Raw genomic sequence first — 12206 nt, 5'->3', positions numbered from 1 at the left:
GTTAGTACAAAAATAGGGCTCCTGACAAAGGAGCATTGCCAACCAACAAGGTGGATATCCTAATCGAGTGGATCAGCAAACTGATCATCTGTACCTGCGGGCATGTAACGCAGCCCCCGAAGAAAGGGAGTCAGTACAGAAAATTTACCAAATATGTAAACCAAGGAATGTAATAAATAAAGTCATCACCACAACAGAACATGCAAAACAAAGGCGAAATATCCAGAAATATCAAAATGCTTTTTACAACCCCTAATAATGCAAGTAGAAAAACATATGCCATATTCGGCCCCATTACGGGACTCGGTAACAAAACATGGTCGTCACCCCGTCACTGGCACCACAGCATAGCATACATCCAGAGTACGGAATATATCCGTAACAAATTATATCATATCAGATGGCCATATCATATTATATCATATAATACGTGTACATGGCACAACATAACTCCACAAACCCATGTATAGGGCATACCTGCCCCCTCACATCAGGACACGGCGAATAATACAGAGAGGTACGCATAATAACAAACTTGGCCTGGGCTCAGTGAAAGAAGTATGGAGGCATCCACGAGTAGAGTAGTGAGAAACTATATGCAATTTAAATCATATTTTGAGACTCGATGGAATAATCAAAATGAGCTATCATTTAAAATCAAGACAAGAGTCATATTAAGTACCTTTTGAAAGTCACTATGGATTATATCAAAATAGAACTTCTGTATTCATATACTCGTATCAAAGCGTAATAAAATATCTTTTGGAAATCAAGAAATTGGCCATCCTAGTGGCTCTAGGAATAGGAACTTCCTGGGAATCATATAAAAGTCATATACTTGTTTCAGAAAAACCATACCAAAAAGGAAGATTAGCTTTATATACTTATGTCAAAACATGCCAAGAGAAAGAATAATATTTACATACTTATGCCAAAGACATGCTAAAAGAAGGAACGGTTAGCTTTACATACCTCCTATGGATTACTCCTAATACGTTTACCTAGTCGTCTATTGAACCTATTTAACATGAAAGTAATACTATGGTTAATGACCTTTCACTTTCTAATTCCAACTCTACAACCAAGTCTCCATAGAAGTCATTTCCTTATCCATTTCCCTCGACTAGTTCATTACTAGTTCCTAAGTTACCAAAAATCGGGTAGAATCTCCCCTATAACTTCAACATCCCCAAGATTTCAACTCGACCACCATTTCAACAACCACACCAACAATAAAAACCAGAAGTATATATACAATTGAACCACCTCAACATTACACAATACAACTCCAAACAACTAGCTTAAAATTTATGATATCAAAATAGAGTTTTCAATCTTTATTTCAAAAAATTGTTAATCATACCAAACAGAGGGTCATGTGGCTGCAACAAGAATCACCCACACCCTTTTTAAAATATTTTTAATCCCTGCAATATGCAACCCAACCATCTGCACCCACATCACCACAACGACAACCTACTACTCGACTTCGATTTAGCTATAACCACTTCAATTTAGTTTGTTTCTAACTTCAAGTGTCCTTATAAAATTTTCCACTTACAACCTAATTAAAGACATGTAATATAAATCATAACATCATCATAAACTCTAGTTCGAAAGGGAAAACTTTATCTTACTGGAAACTCACCAAAATTTGTCGAAACTCGCCTCGGAATTTTCTTTAGTGCAGCTGAAACTTCGGGGTTGTTTGTTAACGGTTTAGGGATGCTCCAAACCATACATTTCCATTACCAATACCTTAATAACATCATATTATACCCTAGATAATTGATTCACCGAACAAAATTAGAGACTTACCCTTTTTGTTCTCTCTAAAATCGTGGCCTTCTCTCTCTACCTCTCTAGTTTCTTCTCTTTTTTCTTTCTCTAGAAATTTGTATAAAGAATGGTTGTTTGTATAATAATGATCATAAAACACACACATATATATATATAGGCCACCTTAGGGGTTACACATGTCAACCCCTAAGTGGTGATATATGTCAAGCCCTAAGTGGTGACACGTGTCAAGCCCTCATTGGGCCAACACATCCCTTGCTCTAATAAGGGGATGCCATGTGGAATGGGGGGCCCACACCCTTTTCTCCAGCTGCTGCCACATGGCACTCCCAGATTCTGCCATGTGGCACTCTTCCATGCTATTATGTGGCACTTTCTTTTCCCCCTCGTGGGTTCGTAATCTCATATTCTTTTATGAATATAAGTAATCCTTGATACATAAGCTTGGTACGTAATCAAGTATCTTAAGTATGTATGATTTTCAAGTTGGTATCTTACGTAAGTAAGTCGAGTACTACGACTCATTACTTGGCCTCCAACTCCTCTTATTTTTTTGAAATTCCAATTTTTCCCTTGGCCTTTTCCAATATTTCCACATCCAAAATTTCATAACCAACTTATGTGAAATTCCAATTTTGACCTTAACCTCTTCTAGTATTTCCACATCCAAAATTTTCATAACAAACTTATGTATCAAACAAGATCAAAACATAGCATTATCCTTAACTTGTTACAATTATCCCAAAATGTCCAAATGTGCAAAATATAGGTTATAATAGTCTATGATTCATAAAACCCTCTCGTTTTGTTTGTCTAAAAACCTACAAGTTCTTGAGCCTCGAAAGTTTTACTACAAGTCGTTGTTATAACTCGTCAACTGGATGACGACTCATCTTGTTGAGTCGTAGGGCTTCTTCTTAGAATAGTCATGAACAGGCTCAGGATATCCCTCCATGACAAATCCCTATGATTCGTAGGAAGTTCTAAGAGTCATAGAGTAACACGTCAACTTAAAGTTAGTCATATTTAAGGACTTCTCTTAGGATCCACCTTTCTGACTGACTCAGGGATTCATAAAGATGAATTGTTTTCTCATTCTTGTATGAATCATTATGTTAATGAGCTACTCGTATGACTATTTTATTATATTAGATTGGTATTTATAAATCCTTTTCCTAATGATGTTCATGACTATGATTTATGAATTCTATTGGGATATTAACAAATAACTAAGAGGACTTTGAGGTGGGGTTCAGTCCAGAAGCTCAAGAAGCGACCTAAGGAAAATCTAGTAACAATCTCTAGTCCCAAATTACATTTCCCACGTAGGTTTGCCTATATGGACTAGCTAGTGAATCCATAAATAGCTCAAGTTTAAGTTGTTTTCATGGACTCTACCTTGTAAAGTAGACTCTCTCTTCTCAATGTGAAAGTTATATCAGATTCCATGTTATAGATCACATGGTCTTAAATGTCAGTTATGGTTATATCCCATAAATAAACTTTGATTCCTTATTATGAGACTTATGGTGTTTTCAAATAATGCATTGACCACATGTTATGACTTATAGTTTTTTACATTGATATTTTAAATTATTATTGTTATTTTATCCCATGCTTTATGCTCATCATGCTATCATGTCTACTTTACGCATATTTCCTACATTCTTAGTACACTTCATGTAATAACAAATATTGTTTGGCTATATTGTGTTAAAATGTAGGGCTCGACAAACATCACACTCATCCTCCCACTCGTTGCTAGAGTTGCTTCTACTTTTTCTTCTTAGTGAGTCCTTAATTTTCGAGGACATGAAATTATGAATGTTTATGTGAGCTAGGAACATGTACTAAGCCCCATCTAATGGAAGTAGAGGTAGGTTTAGACAGTTTTGAATATGTACTCCCCTTATGTTGAGACTTCACTTTATAACTTCTTTTCTACTTATGCTTTCAATGAAGGTTTTACTTACCTTATGTGTGTGATCTTTTAAAAGAAGCTTAGTTAGAGTCCCTCAGTATTTTGATCACTGTGTCACACCTAATGTATAGCTTAGGTCGTGATAGTCGGGTAAGCCTATAGTGTAGTTCAGGGCCTGAAAAACATTGTATCAGAGCATAGATTGCAAGAGTCCCAAGATTTTTATGAAACCAAGTCTAGTAGAGTCCTAGTTATTATGTAAAGCAAACCATATCTATAACAGGGAGGCTACAGGACTTTAGATATTGTCTCACTTCATTTATACTCCAAGTTTGTGCTATAGAGTTTAACTATATAAAATCTCTTTCTAATTTGTGCATTTATACATTTTCAAATCATGCCTCCAAAATACACTATTTATCTGAGGAATATCGCCAAACTAACAATCCTACTGACTACTATGCCTACACCATCTGGAATGTAGACAAGAAACACAGCCTGAGTAACTGAACATGAGAATAACAATGGAACTCAAGAGGTTCCACAAACACCTACTGCTTAGCCTTCCATTTCTTCTGGCATGGAATTTAGAGGAGCTATCACTATGCTCACCAAGTTGATGGTTGCTAAGTCAGGCCGTCAAAGCATCCCGGGTACTAGCTCTAGTTCTCTAGAGCCTTCAGCTTCTATAAAGAATAGAGACTTCTTGAAAATGAACCAACCAGTCTTCACGGGATCCAAATTTGAGGAGGATATGTGGAAGATCTTAAATGCTATGCATGCGACTAAGATTAAGGGAGTTGAGATTATTTCCTATCAGCTTAATTACGTGGCTAATGTTTGGTACAATTAGTGGTTGGAGAGTCGGTGTGAGGATGTTGTGCCTGCTATTTGGGATGAGTTTGAGAGCACAATCTTAGACTACTTCTTTCCCCAAGAGCTGAGGGATGCAAAGGTTGAAAAGCTCATGAACCTGAAACAAAAGGGGTTCATGGTGAAAGATTACAACCTTAAGTTCATCTATTTGTCCATGTATTCTCTAGAGATGGTTCCTGATTTGAGGTTAATGATGAAGAAGTTTGTCTCTGGCCTCGACAAATATATGAAGAAAGAGTGTAGGCTGCCTTAATGATTTCTAACTTGGGCACCTCCAGACTCATGGTGTATCCACAACATGTTGAAAAGGAAAAGAAAAAATATAGAAAAGAGCACCAGCATAAGAAACCAAGGTCTACATATAATTAGACTAACCACCAAATAGGTGGTAATGAAAACTGATCATTCTTAGAGAGTAAGTTTTCTAGCTATGCACCATTATCAACAAGTGCACTAGCATTGAACAATAGGAATGACTAGAAGTTATAAAGTAACCAAAACTTTAGAACCTAGGGTTCTAAGTCTCAAGGAAGTATGGCTCAAGGTTCTTCTCGTAAGCTGCCTTGTGGTAAGTGTGGTATACTTTATTTGGAGAGTATCATGATGGAAATAATGGCTTTTATAATTTTCATTAGGTAGGCCACTATATGGAAGGCTTCTCGTCCGATAGAAAAGGTTAGGAGGGAAGCAGGGCTGTATCTTCTTTAGCAATACCATCCGATAGAAGTGGCCAGCATGGTACTACTGCAGGGTCAGGCTGAGGTTCAAACTATCTGCATGCTATGTCCAGTCGCCAAGAGAACTCTCTAGATATCATCATTGGTATGCTTAAAGTTCTTTCTTATGATGTTTTTGTTTTAATTGATCTGGGTGCAACTTTGTCCTTCATGACTCCTTATAGAACTATGAAGTTCGAGATTCGTTCTGAGCATCTTCTAGAGTTATTCAGTATTTCTAATCCTATTGGTAAGTCTATTCTAGTAAAATGAGTCTACAGAGATTGTACAGTTTCTATCTATCATAAAGACACCATAGCTGACTTCATTGATTTAGATATGGTAGGTTTTGATGTTATTCTAGGATGTGCTGGCTTTATGCTTGTTATGCCTCAGTCGATGGTAGTAGAACTGGAGTTGTCAAATTTTAGTTTCCAAATGAGCCAATTATTAAATGGAAAGGTAGTCTAATAGTACCTAAGGGTCGTTTCATGTCATACCTTAAGGCCAGAAAGTTAATTTCTGAGAGGTGTTTCTATCAAAATGTTCGAGTTAGAGATGATAGTGTGGAGACACCATCACTTCGGCCAATTCCAGCCATAAATGAGTTTCCTGAAGTCTTTCTTGATGATTTATCTAAAGTCCCTCCTGATAGGGAGATAGACCTCGGAATAGATGTTCTTCCCAATACTCAACCTTTCTCTATTCCGCCAAATTAAATGGCTCCAACCGAGTTGAAAAAGTTAAAAGATAAGTTCAAACACCTTCTCAATAAGTGATTCATTTAACAGATGGTCTCCCTTGGGGCACTCTTGTCCTATTCATGTAAAAGAAAGAAGGTTCCCTTAGAATGTGGATTGACTGCCATCATTTGAATAAGGTTACCATAGAGGGTAATCCAACTGATGATCTCGAATTGGCAGCATTAGTATTTACTTTGAAAATATAGTGTCATTATCTCTATGGCGTGCATGTAAATGACTTCACTAAGCAAAAATGTCTTTAATATGTTTTAGTTATAAAGATTTGAACCTAAGGCAAGGAAATGACTTGAGTTACTCAATGACTATTACATAAGTATTCTCTACAATCTTGTCATAACCCGAAGTAGGGCCAAGCCATGACATAGCGATCTGATTTAGGAGGGATCCCAACCAAGCCATCTTAGCATATATCGCATACATAAAGTAGCGAAACATAGTAAAATAACTGGAAGTAACAATTCAAGGGAATGGGTCTAAGGGATAGAAAACTCGATAGATGTCCAACCGAACTACATCACATAGCGTATAAACATGCATCTAGTCTAGTCTTTGATTAGGGATTAGGAAAAGCTCCTAGCTCACTCGAAATAATAGAATAAAGTTAATGAAACAATATGAAAAAAAAAGTAATGTCCTCAATGGAGGAAGACTCACCAACTCTTTGATATCTAAAGCACTCTAGCCATGAATCAGATGATCAACAATGTAGGCAAAATATGCATTAGTACATACAAGATACTAAGTATGTGAGATATGCATGAACAAGTAATAGGACATAATCAATATGACATAAGATGCATGACCACCATGATGAACATGAATAAGGCTTTAAAAGCATTTAAAACACATGAAATCTCTTCGTCAATGCATATCATAAGACTTCATCATAAATTCATAACTTAACCTTTAACTTGTATGGGATAAGATATTTAACTGATATCTTAAGAGCATGCGATCTATAACATGTAATCTGATGTAACCCTCAACAAGAAGGAGGAGACTACCTTGATAGGGTATACTCCGTCATAGTACTCAACTCAACTCAATTTTGCTATGTGTGGATCCGCTAACTAGGCCATAAAGTCAATTCTATGTGGGCAAAGTAGTTTGGGACTTTAGGTTACTGCTAGCATTCCATTGGGTAACTAACTGTGTTACCAAACCAAACCCCACTCAGTAAAATATGATCATAAGATTATAGGAAAACATAGTAACTACCTATCAATCCATCTTTATAAAACATATTAGGAATATTTCATTCTCTTTAGTGATTCATAGTAATCCATCATTTTGGTGAGAATTGTCCTTATCACTATCTTAAACATGATTGTGTGAAAATTGTATTTAGCACAACATAAAAACTATCTTTGATAATAACTTGATCATCATCATAAATTAATCATTAAAATTATAGTCCTAACTTTAAATCATGAAAACTTTCCTTGAATATCATGGGACTCATAATCACCTCATGAAAATCATCTTTAACTTCATAATCATAACTTGGAAATAGATTTATGTATGGGCATTCACAATTCAACTTAAAATCATGTAATTCATGTAGAAACATGCTTAGAATAATCATTGATAACAATTCAAAATGAAATTGAAACAACCTAATGCAATTCATCAAAACTAAGATTCATAACTATTGAAAATTGAAGGATACTTTGAGAACTCCATGGGAAAAAGGAACCCATGGATCAATTCCCAAATACCTTGATTTAAATCACTTATATTTGAGAAGAAACTTTGAATAAAATTTGACAGCCTAGCTTGTAGCTCGGAGAAAAATCCTTGAGAGAATCATGCTCTTGCTTTATAGAATTTTGAAGAGTGATTTTAGAATGACGGAATTTCAAAGGATTGGGAAGATATAGGCTTGAACTTAGCCAAAATAGTATCTAGGTTCATTGAACTGAACTTGGGAAATAACATAACTACCCTTTATTAAATCTGAAATTTTGGCCCTACAAATCCCTTTCTACGAGTCGTAGAAGAAATAATGACTCATCGAGATAACTCGTCCTACAGGTCTGAGAAAAGGGCTCGAGTTCAAGTCTCTAAAGTTTGTATATGATTCATTTCTATGACTCATCTTCATGATGATGAATCGTAATGTGCATTCATACTACAGGTTTTGATACCTACAAACTAGGAGTCTCTAACCTTTACTTATGAGTCGTTATTATGATCACGAGTCGTCATCTTGAATCGTCTTGCAGGCTTAAAAGCCTGCAAGTTTAATAGCCTCTAAAGTTTTAAAATTGCTCATTCTTACGACTTATCAACAGGATGACGACTCATCTTATTGAGTCGTAGAACCTCTCCTGAGGGTGGAACTGAACAATACTCAAAGGTCAGTCTAAAACGCACCCTTACGAGTCATAAAAAGCTCTACAAGTCGTAGAGTGACTCGTAAACATGGGTCAATTCAAAAAATTTAGAATTTCTCCTTGGTTCTAACTTTCCGACTTCCGGGGTCTTACACATCCATGAAAAGCTAATTTTGTTGCTGATACTCATAGAAGGTTCACCCTGGGGAGTACTGCTCATGTAGAGGAGAAAAAGAAGGAATTGGCTAAGAAATTCATAAACTTGCACATTTGGGAGTTTTTCTGGTAAATACAAATGAAGGTGGTGTCATTGTTCAAAATGGGGTTAAGTCTTTACTAGTAATGGAAGTAAAGGATAGGTAATACCCAGACCCTATTCTACTATAGTTAAAGGAAGGAGTTTACAAGAAAAAAATTATGGCTTTCGCAAAAGGGAGATAGTGTGTTGACATATCAAGGTAGATTGTGTGTTCCAAATATTGATGGTCTTCCAGATAGAATCATGGAAGAGGCCCATAGATTCAGATAGTCAATTCATGTTGGTTCTACCAAGTTGTATGAAGAGAGATATTGTAGACTTTGTTTCTAAGTGCTCGAATTATCAACAAGTCAAAGTTAAGCATCAAAGGCCCTATGGTGTGGCTTCTTTTATTTCAGAAAAATGGTTTAAAATTGATTTCAACTTTTTAGGGAAAATTAATTTTTTGAGAGATCGCCACTTAAGTTTTAAAAGGAAAATTAAGAAACCTTTTCAATTTAATTTCGAAAGGAATTGAAAGAGAAAAAATCTTTCGAAATTCAAAATAATGGATACGAGGTTCTTATTTCCATTCCAAGAAGTTTTTATGCACTTGAAATATCTGCTAACATGCGGTTATATCTCTGACGATTTGAAAATTTTATGACTAACTTTTTAGGAAAATAATTTAAAATAAAGAAAGGGTGTTTTTAGTCATATGAAAAAAGGAAAATAAAAATAACTTGGACAATTGAAATATTTTAAATATATCAAAATTTAACCAAATAATTAATTGAGTTAAAAAAGAATTGGTGAACAAGATCACTTAATCAACATAAACTAATTTGGTTCATCTTTAGGGTAATCTAATTAATTTAAATCAAAGTTAAAGTTAGAATTTAACAAATAAAAATTAAACAAAGTAAGAAATAAATATCTAAATTTATGAACGTCCAAAATGAACTATTTTGGGGCCCAAGATTGATGTTTTGTTTGCCAGGACTGACTTTGGGCCTTCAACTGCTAATTATTTTGGGCTTTGACCCATTTTTTCCTCTTTATCACTATGTATATTATAATTGTACATCATGTATATTGTTGTATGTATTATATATCCAATGTATACTAATGCATACAACTCGATTCTTGGCTCTCAAAACCTGTAATTTAGCTTCCTTTGCATACATATCAACTTTGTTTTTCTTTTGATGAGTGATGAGAGTTAATCAAAGATGTTGGGTTTAACCCAACCCGAGATGCAATGGGAAGAAGAGTCCATTATGGACTCGATAGGGAATCACATGAATTAATCAAAAGAAAAGAAATTAGAAATTGATAAAATGTAGTAATTCAAAGTGCCATTGTATGGAACTTAGCAAATAAGATATAATTTTACGCACATGATAAGCAGTTAACAAATAAAGTGTGGACATTTGCAAAGAAAAGTTTTATAAAAAATGATGGATAAATAATGAGACATTGTAATGACCCTCGTGGTCATTTTTATATTTTTTCATGCATAACTATTTTACCCCTCGTTGTACCTTCCTGGTAGCATTTATGAGAGTTAGGATGGTTGGTACGCTTCCCAAAAAGGTTGGGTGAGTTTTGAGTGAGTTTGGCCATTTTTGAGTCCTAAGGCTTCAAAGAGTTGACTTTAGTCAACATTCAAAGATTTTGATGTCAGATGAACATTCTGTCAGTTCCATCAGTTCCGGAAGGGTCATTTTTATCTAATGTGTTGATCAGTTTAGGATTCAGGGCTATCATTTTGAGTTTGTGCGTTTAGGTATTTTACTTTTAAAGTTTTGGCAAAATTTGACTTTGGTCAACATTCTTGATAAACGTTCTCAGATTTAAATTCCAACAGCACAGTTATGTCTGGAACACTAAGTTAGATCTAGCATGACCTTTGATTTGATTCTCGATTCTTTTGGGGTGAGTTTATGGCATTGGTTGAGTTGTTTTGTAAACTCTTTGCAAGTGTTAACTTTGTTCGACATTTTGATAAGATAACCTCTTTTGATTGTTTTGTCAATTTTGTTGAGTCCAGAATATCATTTTCAAGTGGTTTATACTTTTGGTTTGCGTCATTTTGACTCCAAATAAATCCCGAGGGTTCGTTTGAAGTTTTGAGCCTAACACTCAAAAATGAACTTGCAAGTCACTGGTGCGGTCACTTTTGTGACCTTTTTTTGCTTAAGTGATGGCCGCTATAGTGGCCAAAGGTTCTCTTTATATATGGCCACCCCTGGGGCGGGGGTCGCTTAAGAAACCAGCTAGTCGGTTAAGCGATGGTCCCTTCTGCGACCCGGTTATCGCTTTATAGCCACAAGCGACCCTGGGCGGGGGTCTCTTTGGCGACTCTGCATTGTCTTTAGTGACAACGGCACAGGGATCTAATCCCTGTTCTACCTCTTTTTCTCCAAAATGAAAAAACTCATCAAAAGAGGTCTTGGACCAAGGCTAAATTTATCATTTCTTGATCAATTCAAGTGATTTAAAGGTAATTCTCTTCATTTCATTTTCTTAACTTAATCCTAACTTAAATTTCGTGATTCATTCTTGTTCTTGACCTCCAATTCCTTAATTTCAAGTCTTCAAATAAAAGTATTTGATGATTTGAGGTCCAAATTTAATTATGTTTCCCTCCAACTCTTTGACATGTGATCCTTACAACAAGGAGAACATAATGACAGTTTTTGTTTCATAATTCTGTAATGTAGATTCGAGGGTCAATTTTTTACCCATTTTCTCTCCAAACATTTTAAATGCGATATGGGTATCGATGGATCCGTATTGACTTGCTCATTCTATTCTTAATCACTTGGAATAAATTTGTGTCTCTCCTAGAAAAAAATTCTCCCGAGTAGTATTCATGTGCGGTTTCGACCTTGAGATAGGTTACAGTTGTAACATTCCTGAAAATACTTACAAGTGCCTTAAGAATGCCTCTGTAATAGGCCACTTATATAATGCATTATCCTTAATCCTTTTGACAAATTTGAGTTTGGAATATCGATCAAGAGGTCAAAATATGTGAGAAAATGGTCTCGGTGGATTTTTACGACCCGTATTTCAAAAGATAGATATTTTGAAGAAATTGCACAAAACGGTAAGTGTGTTGCGTACTTTCTCACATTCAGTGTAATTTTTTCCAAGTCTAAATCTGGCCAAAATCTCATTTGCTCAAAATTTACCTATCAGGGAACACCTCCACCTCATGGAGTAGGTAGTGGTTTTTGTCCGAATTTATTCTTTTAGTAAGGGCACTTTAGACTTTTTCCTAATTATTAGTTGATGAACCTAGACGTTTTTAGGACCTAATTTAGCTCTATAAATTATCCTAAACCTCTAAATTTATTCATTCTTCTACAATTCACCTACTAAAATATTTTGCTCTACAAAAAACTCTCAAGGACTCCATTGAAAACGTCAAGTTAATTCACTCAAAACTCTCAAGTTCTTTAAAATAATTTGGTTTTCTCACTTAAGGTATTGGGTATTGATTCATGGATTCTTTCTTCCATAAAGCTCAATCAATTTCTCAAGTTT

The sequence above is a fragment of the Solanum dulcamara genome, chromosome 8, assembly GCF_947179165.1.
Source record: "Solanum dulcamara chromosome 8, daSolDulc1.2, whole genome shotgun sequence".
In the NCBI taxonomy this organism is placed as follows: domain Eukaryota; kingdom Viridiplantae; phylum Streptophyta; class Magnoliopsida; order Solanales; family Solanaceae; genus Solanum; species Solanum dulcamara.
This window is presented reverse-complemented; position numbering follows the sequence as displayed.